We start from the raw sequence: 21,852 nt of genomic DNA, 5'->3' as shown, positions 1-21,852 counted from the left end.
CGTGGTGGCCAAGTTTTTATCATATTTTTAATAGTTTTTCGTGATAAAGATATATTAAATATCACGATATTCTGATGATTTTTTGCAAATATGTCGGAGTCCTGGAGTTTGATATTTGTGTGGAGTTTGGTGTCGGTGGCCATTATAGTTCTCGTGGTGGCCAAGTTTGTATCATATTTTTAATAGTTTTTCGTGATAAAGATATATTAAATATCACGATATTTTAATAATTTTTTGAAAATATTTCGGGATCCTGGAGGTTGATATTTGTGTGGAGTTTGGTGTCGGTGGCCATTATAGTTTCCGTGGTGGCCTAGTTTTTATCATATTTTTAATAGTTTTTCGTGATAAAGATATATTAAATATCACGATATTTTAATGATTTTTTGTAAATATGTCGGGGTCCTGGAGGTTGATATTTGTGTGGAGTTTGGTGTCTGTGGCCGTTATAGTTTCCGTGGTGGCCAAGTTTTTATCATATTTTTAATAGTTTTTCGTGATAAAGATATATTAAATATCACGATATTTTAATGTTTTTTTGTAAATATGTCGGGGTCCTAGAGGTTGATATTTGTGTGGAGTTTGGTGTTGGTGGCCATTATAGTTTCCGTGGTGGCCAAGTTTTTATCATATTTTTAATAGTTTTTCGTGATAAAGATATATTAAATATCACGATATTTTAATGACTTTTTGCAAATGTGTCGGGGTTTTGGAGGTTGATATTTGTGTGGAGTTTGGTGTCGGTGGCCATTATAGTTTCCGTGGTGGCCAAGTTGTTATCATATTTTTAATAGTTTTTCGTGATTAAGATATATTAAATATCACGATATTTAAATAATTTTTTGAAAATGTTTCTGGATCCTGGAGGTTGATATTTGTGTGGAGTTTGGTGTTGGTGGCCATTATAGTTTCCCTGGTGGCCAAGTTTTTATCATATTTTTAATAGTTTTTCGTGATAACGATATATTAAATATCACGATATTTTAATGATTTTTAGTAAATATGTCGGGGTCCTGGAGGTTGATATTTGTGTGGAGTTTGGTGTCGGTGGCCATTATAGTTTCCGTGGTGGCCAAGTTTTTATCATATTTTTAATAGCTTTTCGTGATAAAGATATATTAAATATCACGATATTTTAATGATTTTTTGGAAATATTTCGTGGTCCTGCAGGTTGATATTTGTGTGGAGTTTGGTGTCGGTGGCCGTTATAGTTTCCCTGGTGGCCAAGTTTTTATCATATTTTTAATAGTTTTTCGTGATAAAGATATATTAAATATCACGATATTTTAATGATTTTTAGTAAATATGTCGGGGTCCTGGAGGTTGATATTTGTGTGGAGTTTGGTGTCGGTGGCCGTTATAGTTTCCGTGGTGGCCAAGTGTTTATCATATTTTTAATAGTTTTTCGTAATAAAGATATATTAAACATCACGATATTTTAATAATTTTTTGAAAATATTTCGGGATCCTGGAGGTTGATATTTGTGTGGAGTTTGGTGTCGGTGGCCATTATAGTTTCCGTGGTGGCCAAGTTTTTATCATATTTTTAATAGCTTTTCGTGATAAAGATATATTATATATCACGATATATTAATGATTTTTTGTAGATATTTCGGGGTCCTGGAGGTTGATATTTGTGTGGAGTTTGGAGTCGGTGGCCATTATAGTTTCCGTGGTGGCCAAGTTTTTATCATATTTTTAATAGCTTTTCGTGATAAAGATATATTAAATATCACGATATTTTAATGATTTTTTGTAAATATTTCGGGGTCCTGGAGGTTGATATTTGTGTGGAGTTTGGTGTCGGTGGCCATTATAGTTTCCGTGGTGGCCAAGTTTTTATCATATTTTTAATAGTTTTTCGTGATAAATATATATTAAACATCGCGATATTTTAATGATTTTTTGTAAATATTTCGGGGTCCTGGAGTTTATATTTGTATGGAGTTTGGTGTCGGTGGCCATTATAGTTTCCGTGGTGGCCAAGTTTTTATCATATTTTTAATAGTTTTTCGTGATAAAGATATATTAAATATCACGATATTGTAATGATTTTTTGTAAATATGTCGGGGTCTTGGAGGACGATATTTGTGTGGAGTTTGGTGTCGGTGTCCGTTATAGTTTCCGTGGTGGCCAAGTTTTTATCATATTTTTAATAGTTTTTCGTGATAAAGATATATTAAATATCACGATATTCTGATGATTTTTTGCAAATATGTCGGAGTCCTGGAGTTTGATATTTGTGTGGAGTTTGGTGTCGGTGGCCATTATAGTTCTCGTGGTGGCCAAGTTTGTATCATATTTTTAATAGTTTTTCGTGATAAAGATATATTAAATATCACGATATTTTAATAATTTTTTGAAAACATTTCGGGATCCTGGAGGTTGATATTTGTGTGGAGTTTGGTGTCGGTGGCCATTATAGTTTCCGTGGTGGCCTAGTTTTTATCATATTTTTAATAGTTTTTCGTGATAAAGATATATTAAATATCACGATATTTTAATGATTTTTTTAAATATGTCGGGGTCCTGGAGGTTGATATTTGTGTGGAGTTTGGTGTCTGTGGCCGTTATAGTTTCCGTGGTGGCCAAGTTTTTATCATATTTTTAATAGTTTTTCGTGATAAAGATATATTAAATATCACGATATTTTAATGATTTTTTGTAAATATGTCGGGGCCCTGGAGGTTGATATTTGTGTGGAGTTTGGTGTCGGTGGCCATTATAGTTTCCGTGGTGGCCAAGTTTTTATCATATTTTTAATAGTTTTTCGTGATAAATATATATTAAACATCGCGATATTTTAATGATTTTTTGTAAATATTTCGGGGTCCTGGAGTTTATATTTGTATGGAGTTTGGTGTCGGTGGCCATTATAGTTTCCGTGGTGGCCAAGTTTTTATCATATTTTTAATAGTTTTTCGTGATAAAGATATATTAAATATCACGATATTGTAATGATTTTTTGTAAATATGTCGGGGTCTTGGAGGACGATATTTGTGTGGAGTTTGGTGTCGGTGTCCATTATAGTTTCCGTGGTGGCCAAGTTTTTATCATATTTTTAATAGTTTTTCGTGATAAAGATATATTAAATATCACGATATTCTGATGATTTTTTGCAAATATGTCGGAGTCCTGGAGTTTGATATTTGTGTGGAGTTTGGTGTCGGTGGCCATTATAGTTCTCGTGGTGGCCAAGTTTGTATCATATTTTTAATAGTTTTTCGTGATAAAGATATATTAAATATCACGATATTTTAATAATTTTTTGAAAATATTTCGGGATCCTGGAGGTTGATATTTGTGTGGAGTTTGGTGTCGGTGGCCATTATAGTTTCCGTGGTGGCCTAGTTTTTATCATATTTTTAATAGTTTTTCGTGATAAAGATATATTAAATATCACGATATTTTAATGATTTTTTGTAAATATGTCGGGGTCCTGGAGGTCGATATTTGTGTGGAGTTTGGTGTCTGTGGCCGTTATAGTTTCCGTGGTGGCCAAGTTTTTATCATATTTTTAATAGTTTTTCGTGATAAAGATATATTAAATATCACGATATTTTAATGTTTTTTTGTAAATATGTCGGGGTCCTAGAGGTTGATATTTGTGTGGAGTTTGGTGTTGGTGGCCATTATAGTTTCCGTGGTGGCCAAGTTTTTATCATATTTTTAATAGTTTTTCGTGATAAAGATATATTAAATATCACGATATTTTAATGACTTTTTGCAAATGTGTCGGGGTTTTGGAGGTTGATATTTGTGTGGAGTTTGGTGTCGGTGGCCATTATAGTTTCCGTGGTGGCCAAGTTGTTATCATATTTTTAATAGTTTTTCGTGATTAAGATATATTAAATATCACGATATTTAAATAATTTTTTGAAAATGTTTCTGGATCCTGGAGGTTGATATTTGTGTGGAGTTTGGTGTTGGTGGCCATTATAGTTTCCCTGGTGGCCAAGTTTTTATCATATTTTTAATAGTTTTTCGTGATAACGATATATTAAATATCACGATATTTTAATGATTTTTAGTAAATATGTCGGGGTCCTGGAGGTTGATATTTGTGTGGAGTTTGGTGTCGGTGGCCATTATAGTTTCCGTGGTGGCCAAGTTTTTATCATATTTTTAATAGCTTTTCGTGATAAAGATATATTAAATATCACGATATTTTAATGATTTTTTGGAAATATTTCGTGGTCCTGCAGGTTGATATTTGTGTGGAGTTTGGTGTCGGTGGCCGTTATAGTTTCCCTGGTGGCCAAGTTTTTATCATATTTTTAATAGTTTTTCGTGATAAAGATATATTAAATATCACGATATTTTAATGATTTTTAGTAAATATGTCGGGGTCCTGGAGGTTGATATTTGTGTGGAGTTTGGTGTCGGTGGCCGTTATAGTTTCCGTGGTGGCCAAGTGTTTATCATATTTTTAATAGTTTTTCGTAATAAAGATATATTAAACATCACGATATTTTAATAATTTTTTGAAAATATTTCGGGATCCTGGAGGTTGATATTTGTGTGGAGTTTGGTGTCGGTGGCCATTATAGTTTCCGTGGTGGCCAAGTTTTTATCATATTTTTAATAGCTTTTCGTGATAAAGATATATTATATATCACGATATATTAATGATTTTTTGTAGATATTTCGGGGTCCTGGAGGTTGATATTTGTGTGGAGTTTGGTGTCGGTGGCCATTATAGTTTCCGTGGTGGCCAAGTTTTTATCATATTTTTAATAGCTTTTCGTGATAAAGATATATTAAATATCACGATATTTTAATGATTTTTTGTAAATATTTCGGGGTCCTGGAGGTTGATATTTGTGTGGAGTTTGGTGTCGGTGGCCATTATAGTTTCCGTGGTGGCCAAGTTTTTATCATATTTTTAATAGTTTTTCGTGATAAATATATATTAAACATCGCGATATTTTAATGATTTTTTGTAAATATTTCGGGGTCCTGGAGTTTATATTTGTATGGAGTTTGGTGTCGGTGGCCATTATAGTTTCCGTGGTGGCCAAGTTTTTATCATATTTTTAATAGTTTTTCGTGATAAAGATATATTAAATATCACGATATTGTAATGATTTTTTGTAAATATGTCGGGGTCTTGGAGGACGATATTTGTGTGGAGTTTGGTGTCGGTGTCCGTTATAGTTTCCGTGGTGGCCAAGTTTTTATCATATTTTTAATAGTTTTTCGTGATAAAGATATATTAAATATCACGATATTCTGATGATTTTTTGCAAATATGTCGGAGTCCTGGAGTTTGATATTTGTGTGGAGTTTGGTGTCGGTGGCCATTATAGTTCTCGTGGTGGCCAAGTTTGTATCATATTTTTAATAGTTTTTCGTGATAAAGATATATTAAATATCACGATATTTTAATAATTTTTTGAAAATATTTCGGGATCCTGGAGGTTGATATTTGTGTGGAGTTTGGTGTCGGTGGCCATTATAGTTTCCGTGGTGGCCTAGTTTTTATCATATTTTTAATAGTTTTTCGTGATAAAGATATATTAAATATCACGATATTTTAATGATTTTTTTAAATATGTCGGGGTCCTGGAGGTTGATATTTGTGTGGAGTTTGGTGTCTGTGGCCGTTATAGTTTCCGTGGTGGCCAAGTTTTTATCATATTTTTAATAGTTTTTCGTGATAAAGATATATTAAATATCACGATATTTTAATGATTTTTTGTAAATATGTCGGGGTCCTAGAGGTTGATATTTGTGTGGAGTTTGGTGTTGGTGGCCATTATAGTTTCCGTGGTGGCCAAGTTTTTATCATATTTTTAATAGTTTTTCGTGATAAAGATATATTAAATATCACGATATTTTAATGACTTTTTGCAAATGTGTCGGGGTTTTGGAGGTTGATATTTGTGTGGAGTTTGGTGTCGGTGGCCATTATAGTTTCCGTGGTGGCCAAGTTTTTATCATATTTTTAATAGTTTTTCGTTATTAAGATATATTAAATATCACGATATTTAAATAATTTTTTGAAAATGTTTCTGGATCCTGGAGGTTGATATTTGTGTGGAGTTTGGTGTCGGTGGCCATTATAGTTTCCGTGGTGCCCAAGTTTTTATCATATTTTTAATAGCTTTTCGTGATAAAGATATATTAAATATCACGATCTTTTAATGATTTTTTGTAAATATTTCGGGGTCATGGAGTTTGATATTTGTGTGGAGTTTGGTGTCGGTGGCCGTTATAGTTTCCGTGGTGGCCAAGTTTTTATCATATTTTTAATAGTTTTTCGTGATAAAGATATATTGAATATCACGATATTCTGATGATTTTTTGTAAATATGTCGGGGTCTTGGAGGTTGATATTTGTGTAGACTTTGGTGTCGGTGGCCGTTATAGTTTCCTTGGTGGCCAAGTTTTTATCATATTTTTAATAGTTTTTCGTGATAAAGATATATTAAATATCACGATATTTTAATGATTTTTTATAAATGTGTCGGGGTCCTGGAGGTTGATATTTGTGTGGAGTTTGGTGTCGGTGGCCATTATAGTTTCCGTGGTGGCAAATTTTTTATCATATTTTTAATAGTTTTTCGTGATAAAGATATATTATATATCACGATATTTTAATGATTTTTTGTAAATATGTCGGGGTCCTGGAGGTTGATATTTGTGTGGAGTTTGGTGTCGGTGGCCATTATAGTTTCCGTGGTGGCCAAGTTTTTATCATATTTTTAATAGTTTTTCGTGATAAAGATATATTAAATATCACGATATTCTGATGATTTTTTGCAAATATGTCGGAGTCCTGGAGTTTGATATTTGTGTGGAGTTTGGTGTCGGTGGCCATTATAGTTTTCGTGGTGGCCAAGTTTTTATCATATTTTTAATAGTTTTTCGTGATAAAGATATATTAAATATCACGATATTTTAATAATTTTTTGAAAATATTTCGGGATCCTGGAGGTTGATATTTGTGTGGAGTTTGGTGTCGGTGGCCATTATAGTTTCCGTGGTGGCCAAGTTTTTATCATATTTTTAATAGCTTTTCGTGATAAAGGTATATTAAATATCACGATATTTTAATGATTTTTTGTAAATATTTCGGGTTCCTGGAGGTTGATATTTGTGTGGAGTTTGGTGTCGGTGGCCATTATAGTTTCCGTGGTGGCCAAGTTTTTATCATATTTTTAATAGTTTTTCGTGATAAAGATATATTAAATATCATGATATTTTAATGATTTTTTGTAAATATGTCGGGGTCCTGGAGGTTGATATTTGTGTGGAGTTTGGTGTCTGTGGTCTTTATAGTTTCCATGGTGGCCAAGTTGTTATCATATTTTTAATAGTTTTTCGTGATAAAGATATATTAAATATCACGATATTTTAATGGTTTTTTGTAAATATGTCGGTGTCTTAGAGGTTGATATTTGTGTGGAGTTTGGTGTCGGTGGCCATTATAGTTTCCGTGGTGGCCAAGTTTTTATCATATTTTTAATAGTTTTTCGTGATAAAGATATATTAAATATCACGATATTTTAATGATTTTTTGTAAATATGTCGGGATCCTAGAGGTTGATATTTGTGTGGAGTTCGGTGTCGATAGCTGTTGTAGTTTTGCCGGTGGCCAGAGAAATGTGTTGGTCAGTAAATTAGACACACCCTAAATGTCCATTCAACTGTTTGAGATATTTTCAAGCAGTCTATTTTGTTAAATGTATCATTAACTTCGTGTGGAGAGCAACACCTCAAACTAAACCTTATAGTCTATTGAACACAATAAAAACCTACCAAATGGTAAAAATGTATTATTTTCATACAAATAATAGATACTCGATAATTTCAGTGAAAACTTTTTTTACTCTATGGTAATATATAAACTTAAGAGACTGAATTTCGGAAACAAATTGACTTAAGGGAGTTTCAAGCGATAATCCTAATATGTATTCCTTGTTTTGGGTGAACTTTACATTGCATGCTCCAGGTACGCATCAATAAGTAGGACCGCTTTAAAAGGTTATAGTATAGTATAGTAGGGTAGAGGGCAAGTCTTTACTTTAGGCAAGGCAGTGACAGGAACCCAAGCCTGAGCCCGCAGTTTCAGTTCCCAAGCCTGAGCTATAATAAACAGAAAACAAAATGTCCTGCAGTGCTCTAGCCCGCCTTCACTCGCTCACGCTCGCTCGGCAATACTATATGTATCAAGAAATCACTGCCTTTCCCAAAGTAAATAGTTACTGGGTGGAGTAAGATAGGGATAAGTAAAGTAGGGGAAGGAACGGGTTACCTTAAGGTTGGGGAAGTTCTGATCCATTTTCATCAAATTAACAGAGCGTAATTTCTAGTTTCGGAGTGAATATTCCAGCTGCAGCGGGCATTGTTAACCGCTTTGTTACCCTCAATCGCAAAGGAATACTGAAGGTAGAGAGTTTTGAGTATGAATAAGATGGTAAGCGACTAAGTAGCAGTGTCTTCTACTTATATTCAATTCGAATTTTCTCCTATAAAACGTTTTTATTTGCGATCTTCCTTATTTTGATATTAATTTTGGTACGGTACTGCGCTTTTTAAGTAAAAGAATTGGGGTCAGTCTCAAGTTCCTTTTCGTAACAATTCAAGTGTTTAAACATGACAATTTGATACAGGCAATATAGAAGCTGGTAGAGCGCATACTTCTGGCATGTAAGGTCACTGGTTCAATCCCTGGCCAAATAAGTTTGTGATGTAGGGTTTATCGGGGTACTTCCGTATCCTTCAACATTATCATTCCATAATTTTTTCTATAATCAGTCGCTTGCCTTAATCATTCGTCTCCCTTACCCTAAAGGGCATAATTGTGGGATGTTAAACCGAAAGTCGTGCAGGTTTACTTTTGCCGTACCACCCGAATTGTTGAAAGAATATAATTTTTTCACTAATTTTCTTCTTACTGCCCCCTAAAAGATTTGCGGTGGTCGACATAATAATATCTCACTTGGTATATATAAACTTCAAGGGGGCCACCAGAAGTAATTGTTGAAAGATTACAATTATTTTACCATTTCTGTATAAAAAGGGCTTCTGAATGTATGACATAAAAACTACAGTTCAGAAAACAATAACTTCTAGGACGCTACTAAAAAGCACAAATGCTATCTAACCGAATCAGAGCAGGGGCGTCGGTGACGGTGGTTATATACATAAACGTGCGTAGTGCAAAACATAGTATTTGGCTTAAAACATTGTGTGTGTGTGTGGATTTCGGGGACATACGAAATGCCATCCAAAAAAGGTACCAAATTGTACTAACTTAGGTTAGGTTAGATTATACTTTCAAAACAGAGACGTGTAAACTTTTCCAAATTCGGGTAGAAAATGATGTAGAAATATGTGCGCCATTTCCACACTGCCTTTCCGCGACTAAATCTTAACAAGTATACATCTGCGCCAAATAGTCCCTTCCACCTTAATAGACAGTGCCGCTTACCACATGAAAAACAACCACTATCTTAACTCCAACTATTTTTCTTACCTGACTTCCACTCACTCTTCCTGACGAACCAAAATTAATTCTCCAGTTAACCCGGTAAATTTTCTAAAATTGGTCGAGCGATAACCCAAGAATTTTAATGCCATCATATGATGACTATCTACTGCCGTAGGAACGTATTCCGTTTCCACTCCCACTAAGTGTGCTTGCTTCATGTCCCATTGGGAACCGGAGAGATCGATCACAGAAGAGTAGTGTAGAGAGTTAAGCATAGATATGAGCTGTACTGTCCGTATAAATCCGTAAATTTCAAAACATATTTTTTGTTGCTTCAGGTAATTCTTTAAAACTTGTGCACTCACATTTTCCTCCCTTCTGTATATTGTCTAGAAGTACACTACTGGTGGAAATTGATATCTTTGGCAGTCCTCTTTCATATGTAGTCACTCCTTTTGACTATAGTCTTTCAGTTTAACGTCCCACGCACATGCCCTTTAGGCTAAGAGAAACGAGTGCATACTGAGAAAACCCATTTACACGATGTTGTCTACCACGATCATTTTAACCGTCCAAGATGTACGGTCGAAGAATGCATATGAGGTGTTGAAGATTGCATACAGTGTACAGTGGTTTTCTTATAAAGGTTTACGTGGTATAGTGAGGTCTCTTGTTATTTTGTTTCTGTTATATTGCATTAGAGGTATATTGCCTCTTAATTAAGTTCTTGATACGTTAATCTTCTTTTATGGAATAATAGATTAAACCCCAAAGTTTAGAGTGGCCCTGCTTGGCGCGAGCGGTCCCGAGTTCGATTCCCGGTGGTCACCTCTGGTGCATAGGGACCCGGGTTCAAACCCTGCTCCCGCCAAGTTAACTTTGTGGTGGACAAACACCGTGTGCGTGGGTTTTCTCAGGATTCTCCCGTTTCCTCCCACTTTCTTCATTCTACCATTTCATTCATTTCTCATAATCACCATCTCCTTTAGCCTAACCGGCATAATCGTGGGACGTAAAACTCAAAGATTTCATTTCATTTCGATTCCCGGTGGGGCCACTGTCGAAAAAGTGTAAAAGCTCTTCAGGCCAGCTATCTTGAGTCAGGTTTTCCTGGATTGTCGTCATTCACACGAGGAAAATGCCGGGATGGTACCTAACAATGGTCCCAGGTCACTTTTTTCCTTCCCTTTCATCGGATAGTGTAATCACCGAGAGACGTCATTCCCCATATACGTGACGGGCTAAAACGCCTTAGATATCGACAGCCCAGAAATCTAATTCCTAATCCTAATCCCAAATGATAGAAGTCTTGGTGACCTCTTTGGTTGGTAAATGGTTAGCATACGCGCCTTTGGCGTGGAAAGATTGAATAGGACCCCTGCGGGACTTTATGTGATTTGGGTCTCACATTAATCGGTAAGCGTACATTTCCTATTGACTCTGTTCTCAGAAGGAGCATTGGACAGAAAATCAATCAAGTAATCAGATTGCGTTAATCCCTGTTTCATTGAATAACGCTCTAATTTGTACCAGCATGTACTTTCACCACCAACTTTGGGTCCGCAGTGGGTTGCTGCTAGAGAGTTCACCTCTGGTATGTGGGATTCCTAGTTCGATCCCAGCTCACGCCAAATGGACTTTGTGGTGGACAAACACCGTGGGGGTGGGTTTTAGTGTTTTTCCGTTTCCTCATCATCACCATCTCCTTTCACCCCGACGGCATATCCGTGAGACGTAAAACTCAAGGATTTATTTTTTTCTCCATCCTCTTGCAGATCTACTTCATACATATGCACAAAGACTTTGACTAAAACCTTTATTGTAGGATCCAGGGTATGAGCGTAAACGAGGATAGTGGAAACACGCTGCGTTCCTATTCCTTAACTATCGGACAATTCATCGTTTCGAACCTGAATGTTCGACTTAACACATTCTAGTCACATGCGAATTCAGTTCATCGTGACTTCTTTATGGACCAATACGTGCATATAAACGTACACTTTGTATTACGTTTCTCAACTTATTCCGGATGTGAGAGGAATTGTCCCCGTGTATTTTGATTACATATTTCATCTGTAAATTTTACATATCCATAGTCCCATAGAATAAGATATCACCGTTACCTGTAGTCTAAATTTATTTTTGCATGAATTATATTCTGTAGCATTTAATTAACTTTACCTAAGCAGATGGTGTGGTGTGGAACATGTAGTGGCTTAGTAGTATGTGGAATTCAGGTTGAGTCCCACTTCGTTCCAAGTGATCCTTGCGTGTGTGTGGGTTTCCTCTGAATTCTTCTGCTTCATTCGGTTATTATCACTATGTTCCTTAGCTTGGGAATATAACGTGGTAGGTTAAAGTAAATTTAAAAAAAATATTATTATTTTAGTTTAATGCCGTGGGATTGAGTCCTTTAGGCTAACGGAGACGAATGATAACGAATAATGTAGAATTAATTTTTTTTGTACTATCCACGGACATTGAACCTGACTAGCCACTGTATGAGAGTGGAGAGCTAAAATAATAATAATAATAATAAAGAGCAAATTATCGGTTGTAGCCTGTGTGTATTTATGATATAAAGCAATTTTAGAATCAATATGACTCTTCTTGAAGTCACAGTGTCTGGAAATAGCACCCGCGCCGTGCACTTTCGGCACTCTAACCCTCTGTGCTACTCTGTGCTTTCGATCTCTTCCGGCTGGATTACGAAACAAATCCATTTTCAACCAGGAGCGTTTTTTTTTTAATCAAATTTTCTTGGGAAGTAGGTAAATCAGAAACTGAAACCAATAAAGTGTAAACTATAAATGCATATGATTAATTACAGAATAAATGAATGTGTGTAGATGAAAAGTCTGCAGATTGGTAAGATTAGAATTTAGCGTCTCATACAGTACAGGATGTAAGGTTTAAGGCAAAAATGCGTATCCTTTAATAAGATCAAATTTTGTTGATCTGCCACCGGGAATCGAACGTTGGATCACATGCACCAGAGTTGCGAGCACTATGTAGTAGACCAGCAGAATGGCGGAAACAATGAGTGAGTTTATGCGTATGTGAATGAATGTATTTCTTTTTTCGTTCTTTCCTTCTTCCATTCATTCCTTATTTCATTCAATCTTTCCTTCTTTCATTTATTCTTTCCTTTTATTCGTGCCTTCTTTCGTTCTTCCATTAATTCTTTCATTCCTTCTTTCCTTCATTTATTCCTCCATTCATTCTTTCCTTCTTCCATTCATTTATTCATTCATTTTTCTTTTGTTCTTTCCTTATTTCATTCAATCTATCTTTCTTTCATTTTTTGTCTCATTCTTTTCCTTTTTCGTTCATTCTTTCAGTTCTTTTATTCAGCTTTCTTCGTTTTATTGTTTCCTACTTTTGTTCTTTCTTTCTTTCAATCATTCATTCAGTCATTCTTTTTTCGAAATCATTGGAGACGAATATTAGCCAGTTTATTCTGGAAGGCCAGTTTCTGAGGCTTATTTTGTTTGTTCATTGGTAACTCACTAGAAAGGATATGAAGAACATGCAACCAGTGATATAGAGGGTTAGAAAAATGTAATTGAACGCTGTCGTGGCAGCTGTTTTTAATTGCAAATATCATCACTAGCTAAAGCGACTAAAAACTAAGGAACACAGCATTTTAAAAAGTGAGAGTTCGTGTCCTGCATATTCAACCTCATTTTCCAACATTGCCTACCACTTAGAGTTGGATTGGAACTATCGTTCGGGATGGTTACCGAGAAATGGTGCTTCCACCCTAAGTCAAACCTAGAATTAACCCATGCATGCTATATAGAATAACAATTACGGAATGCGATTAAATTATTTCGAAACATTTCTTTAAGATTTACAACGAAACACCACAGTAACAGAGTTGGCTGGTTTAAACCAAACTTTTTTGTAAAAAACAGAAACAAACTTTCTTCTTAAAAAAGTAAACTTTTTACAGAAAAAAAATACAAAAGGTATAGATATGCGAATGCTATATGACAAACATTTGTTACTTTAGTACTAGAGCCCTAAAGACTATTTATTTAACGACTTTTCAGATGTTGCCTACAAGGCCGGTTTACAGCTAACACTAATAAGAAAAGATGTTAGCCCGAATCCATATTTAAAGGAACGATTCCAGTAGTCGTCTGTTGAATCTGCGGAAGTACTTAAGTCAGGATTGCTGCCCACCAGATTCGAACCTGACTTCTTAATGGCGAAGCGAAAACACTAACCATCAGTTAATCTATGGCTGCTCGTTTTCACCTTTGGAGACGTCGCCTTGAACCCTCTTCATAGGTATCTTGATACTGAAGAAAATCCGTACTTCCGATCACCTAATCCTGGAATTGAATCTAGAACTTTTCATTAGCTTACTATTCCAAGACACACGTACATTATGTATGTATACATTACTGAGATGCATGACCGTACTGCAACCCGGGGTCCCACTGACATATACATCCTCCTTCCGAAAAAAAAAACGGGAATTTTGCTTGGATCTAGTGTTCATTTTTTGCTCCAGGACTCAGTAACTGAGGCGGCACCAAGAATTTTAAAAGTTACTGAAAACATTTTCACCATAAAAGTTAAAAAACATTACATGAGTTACTCCTATATAATTCCTGAATCCCTTTGAACATGATGAGAGAGGGGCCATCATATAATATTTTGATGGGGCCCTCCTTGTTTTTTGCCGCTGCAAGGACCCCAATGGTCTTAATCCGACCCTGTATGTTTTCAATGCGGAAAGCAACGGTGCTCAAAAATGTAAATTATAATTTAGATTCAAAATATGGCATCATTTGAGATTTCAATCTAGCCGAATATTTCAATGTTAGCAAAGTTATGAAGCAGAGTGGGAAATCAGGAACCTTACAAGGGTTGAATTCCGTAAAATATGAAAGGCTGTTTTTGCGACATCATTGTCTGGCAAAGCTGGTATGAGATTAGCTGATTGTGTTGCTTAGTCAACGTGTTATTGTCCTCCATTCCGTTACTCCCGTATGCGAGGAATGTCTTTTTGTACATACAATACAAGGCAGAGGGTTCACCGGGAAATTTCTCTGTTTCCCACCTGGCCAGTACGGCCCTGCTGAAATGACTCTCTCTCCCTCCCATGTCTTTAATAGTAAATAGTAGCGAATTAATTATTATATTTTCAGTAAATTATTGAAAATTAGATCACGCTCATGTTACAAGAGAATAAAATTTTACAAAGCAAACGGACAGACATCTATGTTTTAATGCTGTCATGAACGTTATTTTCTTTCTTTCGAATTTTGTCCAAGTGGAAACAGAAACTCAATTAATGTTTAATTAATATATCTTTTAAATATATTAATTGTCATTTCACAGCAACATGTATTCTTATATCTATATTTAAAAAAAAACATAGTTTAGTATATTATTTGTAAAAATCAATATTTAATTTAAAATTTCGTAACAATACTATATAAATAAAATTGGCAGAAACTAAATTTGTGACTCATAATCTCTTGAACCACAAGGCCAATGTCGTTCAAATTTTCAACATAGATGAGGTTCTGGCCTGGGATGGTTTTTATCTGTTCACTTTGACGGTACAACTTAGGGGAGGATGAGAGACATTTAAAATTGATCGATATTGCTGTTGAATCCATAGTTTTTGGGGTCTCTGAGATGAACAGTGATACTTCCAATGCCATTTAAACCCATGCCGCTAAAAATAAAAATAACTTATTTCACGCGTACCAAACCCATGAGATAAGGTGTTATGCATTTAAAATTTTTATTTTAACCCAGCGAAACGGTAGTCGGTGGCAGTATACACTAAAAGATACTGAAAAAGGATATTAATCCATTAATTACTTCAATATCTTTGTCCCTTTAGTTGTGAATAAAAATATAGAAGTTAAAATAGTGTTGTACATAGGTAAAACATACATCGAAAGATGGTAATCACGATATCAATTTAACTCTACTGTCAAATAGTACAAGTTTAAGCAAAAAGAAGTTTCTTTTTTTCTATTTAAAAAAACTACTTATTTTTCAATCCTGGGTAAACAGAATATCACTCAGTTTTAGGAATAATATATTCAGTGTGATACAAAGTGATCGCGTTTCTTTCAGTACAAAGTTTTAAGTGCAGAGTGAAATTAACGTGACTCCAATTCCTATCTCTTGTAGTAGTTGACCACTTCCCTTCAGCAAAATTTCATTCCATTTTCAGCGCATCAATTTTTTTCATCGTCTCGAAATTTCCCTGGGATGTAGCGTTGAACCTGACCTATAGAATTCACCGTCAGCGACTGAATTGAACTCCGGTGAGCGCGATGGAGTATATATATATATATATATAGAGAGAGAGAGAGGGGAGAGAAATTAGACAGGTACATAACACGACGCTCGCCATTTGTTTTCTATTTACTTCTTTGTTATCTTATCTTGACGCTGTTATGGGCAACAGTGTTCTTTCAGTTATCATCCACGTACGCCGTCGAGTTCAGGTAGGCCTAGATCACAGTACTTAAAGTCAACCAAATCCGATCAAATAAAACACTATACAGGAGAGCTTGACACTTGTGAAAGTAGTGACTCGAAGCACATTGACAACCAGCAAGTTACTGCTCTGGGTTCTGGATGCTATGCCCAGGGCATCTGCCCTGCTTGCTCTATCCTAGATACACTTCTGGGAGGGGTGGGACGTGGTGTTGGTCCTGTACTGGGCGGATTTTATTGTTTACGGTCAATAAAGGTCATTTTTATAAACTTTCCGACTATGAAATCCAAACATTTTTACATCGTGAAAACCGTGAAAAGCCGTGAATTCGATTATTTAGGTTGAGTGAATTATTTATCAAAAGATTCATTGACTGAAGGTAGTAAAAATTGGGTTGTCATTTTCGCATGGAAATGGAACGGTCGTACGAGGGCTTTCTGTCAATAAATCATTCTTAATGGAAAATTACCGGCAAATATATTGTAGCACAAAGGCATTCCCATAACCAGATGAACACGTGAAAGGCTCCAGAAGCCACTACGAAAAGGAAGTTGAGAAGAGAATATTGGATGCTCAACTGAGAGACCTCTGAAACCGGCAAGTGATGAAAACGAGTTAGCCGTTGATACCGAACTTAAGAGATCAAGAAGAAACTGCATCCTTGATGTAAATTTCAATAACTCTCTGGGACGAAAGTGACGATTTTGCGTTTGTTTTTTATTACAGTTGAGTCAGTTTTAATTCATATAAACTGCTACTTTCATTTTTATATAAAAGTTTTGGTCGTATTTGTACTATTTTATATAGAGATATATAATGTGTATAGATGTTGTGACGCGATAGCTCAGTGATAGAGCGTTTACCTCTGATACATGGGGTCCTTATTTCGATCCCATGTCACACCAAGTGACAAACACCGTGTGCGTAGGGTTTCTCGTGGTTCTCCCGTTTCCTCCCAATTTTTTCATTACACCATTTCATTCCTTGCTCATCATCACCATCTCCTTTAGCCAACACAGCATAACCGTGGGACTTAAAACTTAAAGACTTCATTCCATTTCAAGATAATGTGATATGTATGAAAATAAAAGCAAATTCAGTAGAAATAAAATGCTAAAGAGAAATTGTCAAATTGGTGAGGAAAGATTGGCTCCAAGGAAGGAGGAGGCAATTTCACGAGAATTTTATGTAGTCATGAAATTCTTATGAAGAATCAGGTAAAAGGAAGTTTTTTCTTTATTATTTTTTAATATATCTGTAGGAACCCTGAACTTAGAAAGCCTGTAAAACAGAAAGAGTTAAATTATTAAAAGTATAAGTCAAACTATATTGGAAGAAAAGAGTGTTATGTGTTTGTCTAAGTGGTACTCGGAAATGCAGTTCTTAGTGTACATTTCCAACCTAAGTTTGCCGTATGTGAGTTTATACAGATATTTGAGATCAATGATTTTATGGTGACAGGTAGTTGAATATGTAATGTTTGTGTTTTGTCATCTCACTTGTGTGAGATATTCTAAAACATATTGTTGGTGCCTTCCATTTCAACTCAGGCAAAAATAATAATAATAAATAAATAAATAAAATTGTACCATTACCATCTCAGATGTTAAAACTTTTTTTTATAACAACTAGACATGTATTTAAGAGACCCATATTTTTTTGTTCTGTCGAAAAAAATTTTCTCGTCAAGTAATGGGCTATCAAAGACGGGAAGTACAATTTATGAATTGTAAAAGACATGGAAAATGGTCAGCTTCGGAGCCCCACCATTCAGCTATGGAGACAGGTAGAGTTATAATTCTTGTTGTGGTATGTACATAGGAATATAAATAAACTATATTTTATTATAGTTCGGTTTGCGCATGCGTATCTTTTTGTACATAAATTAACAAATGAACGTCAACTTATCTGAAAAGTTGAAGTTTGCGAAGTTTTTTCGAGCACTTCCGATTCGAATTTTAAAATTCTGTTTTCACGATTGTTAAGACCTAGTTACCCGCTTTCCGATTTGATGATGATTGTAATTCGCATTAATTAAATGAAGAATAAAACGTTTTCCTGACTGTTTTTATTATTATTATTATTATTTTGATCAAAAAGGCTCTTTGAAATAGTAAAATGAGCCTCTCCCTACTCCTCCGTTTTCTCAAACCGAAATAATCTGAGCTGGAAATTACGATTACGAAATACACAAGTTTCAAGTTCACTTGCTTAAAATGGTCTTCGGAAACAAAATTTCACTGCTTTTTATTTATTAACAACCTTCCACCGTCGTGCCTATATAGCATGGGGATGAAATGTAAGATGACGGTCGAAGATCGCTGCTACTCACCATCTAGAATGAGTAGGTACAGGATGACGGAAAGAAACCACATTAATTGACTTTGAACTAAACTTTGTATTTCATTAAGCTTGTGTACTATTGTGATTGATCGTCGACTGAATATAATCGCAAGATCACATATCTTTAAGCAGCTAGGAAGTTAACCACGATGAACTCAAACATAGCTGAGATACACGTACCTTTATACAGCTGATGACTGGAACTGCTATCGATGTTCTGGACGATCTCTATATTGCTGCCAATAGTCTAGAATGATCGACTATTGTGTACCATTATCTACTATAATGGTCTGCTGAACTATTAGATCTCCTGATCTAATACTGAACGTAGAATCACAGAGAAGTGACTACTGTGACATGAGCAACTATGTGACTACTAGACGTACGATGATCTCTGAGACTCAACTCTGAGACAAATGCTCGAAGACTGCTCCCTAGAGACTGATCCTCGAATCCTCCCAATCTCTAAAAACTATAAGGTTTTATACGAAGATTCCAGACATCTTGGAATTCATTCTCGTCGACTTTCTGTATATCTCAGCTATTGGTAAAACGTTGGTTTCACCCGAATTACATCGTGATCAAATTCTCAGACTTACAAATTTCTGCGAACTCAACGATTATATCACAGTCAAAGTGTGTCAATGTTACAATGTGACAATCTGATGACAATTCAAAACATTACAAATACAAATTACAATATCTTACGAATTGACGAGCAAGCGTCTAGCCGTAGAACATTCATTACATATACACAACATTGATGTCAACACATAAACACACACACGTGTTTACGTTACGTGATAACACTTAGTTTCTTAACATTCAATTTTATTAAATATACTTTCCTTTACCAAAATAATATCTTTTTGAATAAAATCAATGACATGCCTCAACATGCCCCTCCTTTAAAATAAGAGAACTACGTTCTCGACTCAATTTCTTCCCTGAAATTGACCGAAAACTAATTACATATATTACATAACATAATCATATATTCAACCATCACCCTGTATATATCTTTATATTCATTTTTCACATTCGAAAGAAATCATCAAAACATTATTTATTTACAATCATTATTTTCGTTTAAAAAAAAATACTTTTCAAGAGTCCTCATCAGAGTATGAGCTCCTGCCATCTATTGAGTTACATATATAACTACTTGAAGTTGTGTTGCATTTCCTGTGCTCGGAATTGCTCATATATATACTTTTCCGTTCTCGTTCTTGAAAACTTTCCACTGAAGTTAGTCGCAAAGTTCAACTCAGTGTTTATTGGCTTTGCATAGTTTCCACTAATACCAGTGACCATATCACTGATGCTTTCCATAAAAATAATGCACTTCATTATACACTAGATTTGTTGTAGTAAACCACTAATACACTAATAAACAACGTCTCTTGTCGCTGCATGATTTTAGAACACAAAAATAAAATTTAAAAATATAATTCACTTCACTTATGGTAAGTTTGCTATCTATAGAGTTAGCAACTCTCGATGCACTTCCTTCCGCAAAATGTTAAGTCAGCAAACGTTTTTGACACTGAACTTGGACAAACTTCCACGTCTTATCCTGTTTGCCGCGTTGCTTCGATGTATAAAGTTAACTTTGAATACGTGCTCCGCATTGTTCGTGAAAATTTCGGCAAAATGTTCACAGGACCAAAATGTCGCAAGAACGCATGTATAGTTTTTCGTGTTTCAAGTTTGTGACCAAATGTTGATCCGTTTTTTCTGCTTCAAAACCGGATAATTCGTGATTTGTGTTACATCCCTCTTTGGTTTTGGTGCAGTGCATACCAACAATGTTTAAGTTACCTTGTGGTTCCTTTTTCTGCTCAAGATAGTGATCTGCTTTGTGTTTTGTGCAAATAGTGTGCTTTTTAGTGTGGTTTTTATTTATTTCTGCATAGATTGGAAATAATCCGCAGTTTTCTACGTTACTAATATCGTCATATACTTTTTTATCCTCTACTCTTCCTTCCTGTTTTTTTCTTTCTACTAAATCTACGTAATTTAATAATTAAATAAATGATAATTATAGACGTTGCTAGTACTAAGGTTATTAACGATGTCAAAGCAATAGCCATTACGGTAAACTTCTTTTCCATAATACCTGTAAATATATAATTAAGTGTGAAATCGTGTTTTTATTTTCTTAAAAACTTATATAACTATACCGCGGTCTATGACTCTCTTCTGAACAATATATTCATAATTTCAGCATAGGCCTAATGTTAATGTTCATTAATCGTTCATTATTTTCTTTAAAATGCATAATTGATGCATATTCTAAATAATGAATAGTGTTCTAATCACTATGTAACCTATTCGGATACAAAACTGCTATCCTTGTTACATTTTCATTCGTTTGACGCTGTTATTGTCTTTTTTTTTTTCAAAGTCGGAAAATCCTACATTTTCGTGCATATTTCAGCTCTTAAATACACTTTATTACTAGTTTTAACGTTGTTTGTAGGTACAGTTATCTTTATTGATGTTTAATCTATCTTATTTTAACATTCCAACACTCTCTGTCCTTAGAATTCATTCATAACGCATCAAAATCATTGTGAATACAAGTAGCTAGTCTCCCGTGGGTGGGACTTGTTGCTATGCTGGCGGCCATCTTCTCGTAAACCACGCCCCTTAGCAACCGCTCTCTGCCGCATGAGCGCACGGCGTCCTCGCCAGGATTCAACCGGCTCGTAAGTAGTAAACAGAAAACTACTCAACGGAATACAGTACTCTCATGAATATCAAAGATACTCATGAACTAAATACAATAACTTATTATAATACAAATAATCTATATACCAATTGATCATTTGATAATAATAATGAATCAATAATACCTCTCTCATTTTAAAAAAAAAACGTGAATTTAGAAAATGAATTTTGATAAAAATAATGTGTTTCCATACAACTTAACGTTGATTATTGATATGATGCATTATGATTGTATTCTATTTGCGACTATTTCTCGTGTCTTATCTATGATTTTCCTACTTTTCTATTAAAACTATTTACTTCTTTTCAACGACTTTTTCGTACTTTTTCCGTACTTTTAACGACTTATTATTGTAGATTTGTAAGCTTACTTGAACTAGTTTATAACACTAGTATCTACTTTATCTATGATTTGTCTATTTATCTAGCTTTACTAATAGACAACTTTTCTATTTTCTTCTTTTCGCTTTTGTTTTCTATAGCTCGAAGCTACTGATTTCACTAATATTCTGATGTTATTTAACTTAGCTATTATCTATTTACATGCTTTTATCTATGCTTGTCTATGATGATCTATTATCTATGCTTATTTTCTATTGCTTCTTTTCTACCAAAAACAAAGAGTTTTGTCGTACTAGTTCTACGTAACCATTTTATATTTTTTTTCAACGATTTAATCGTTTTCACCGACTCAACTAGACCAATCCTAGTTTTATCTAGGATGACAACCAAAAGCTTTCAACTCACAACTACCTCATACTGTAGGTAAGTATGTCTACATATTACCAATTGTTTTAAATGTTAATTCGATATTCCTTTTCAGGTTTTATTGCAACTTAGATATTTTTTTTTCAAA

This window comes from Thermobia domestica, chromosome 18 (assembly GCF_964235325.1).
Source record: "Thermobia domestica chromosome 18, izTheDome1.hap1.1, whole genome shotgun sequence".
In the NCBI taxonomy this organism is placed as follows: domain Eukaryota; kingdom Metazoa; phylum Arthropoda; class Insecta; order Zygentoma; family Lepismatidae; genus Thermobia; species Thermobia domestica.
This window is presented reverse-complemented; position numbering follows the sequence as displayed.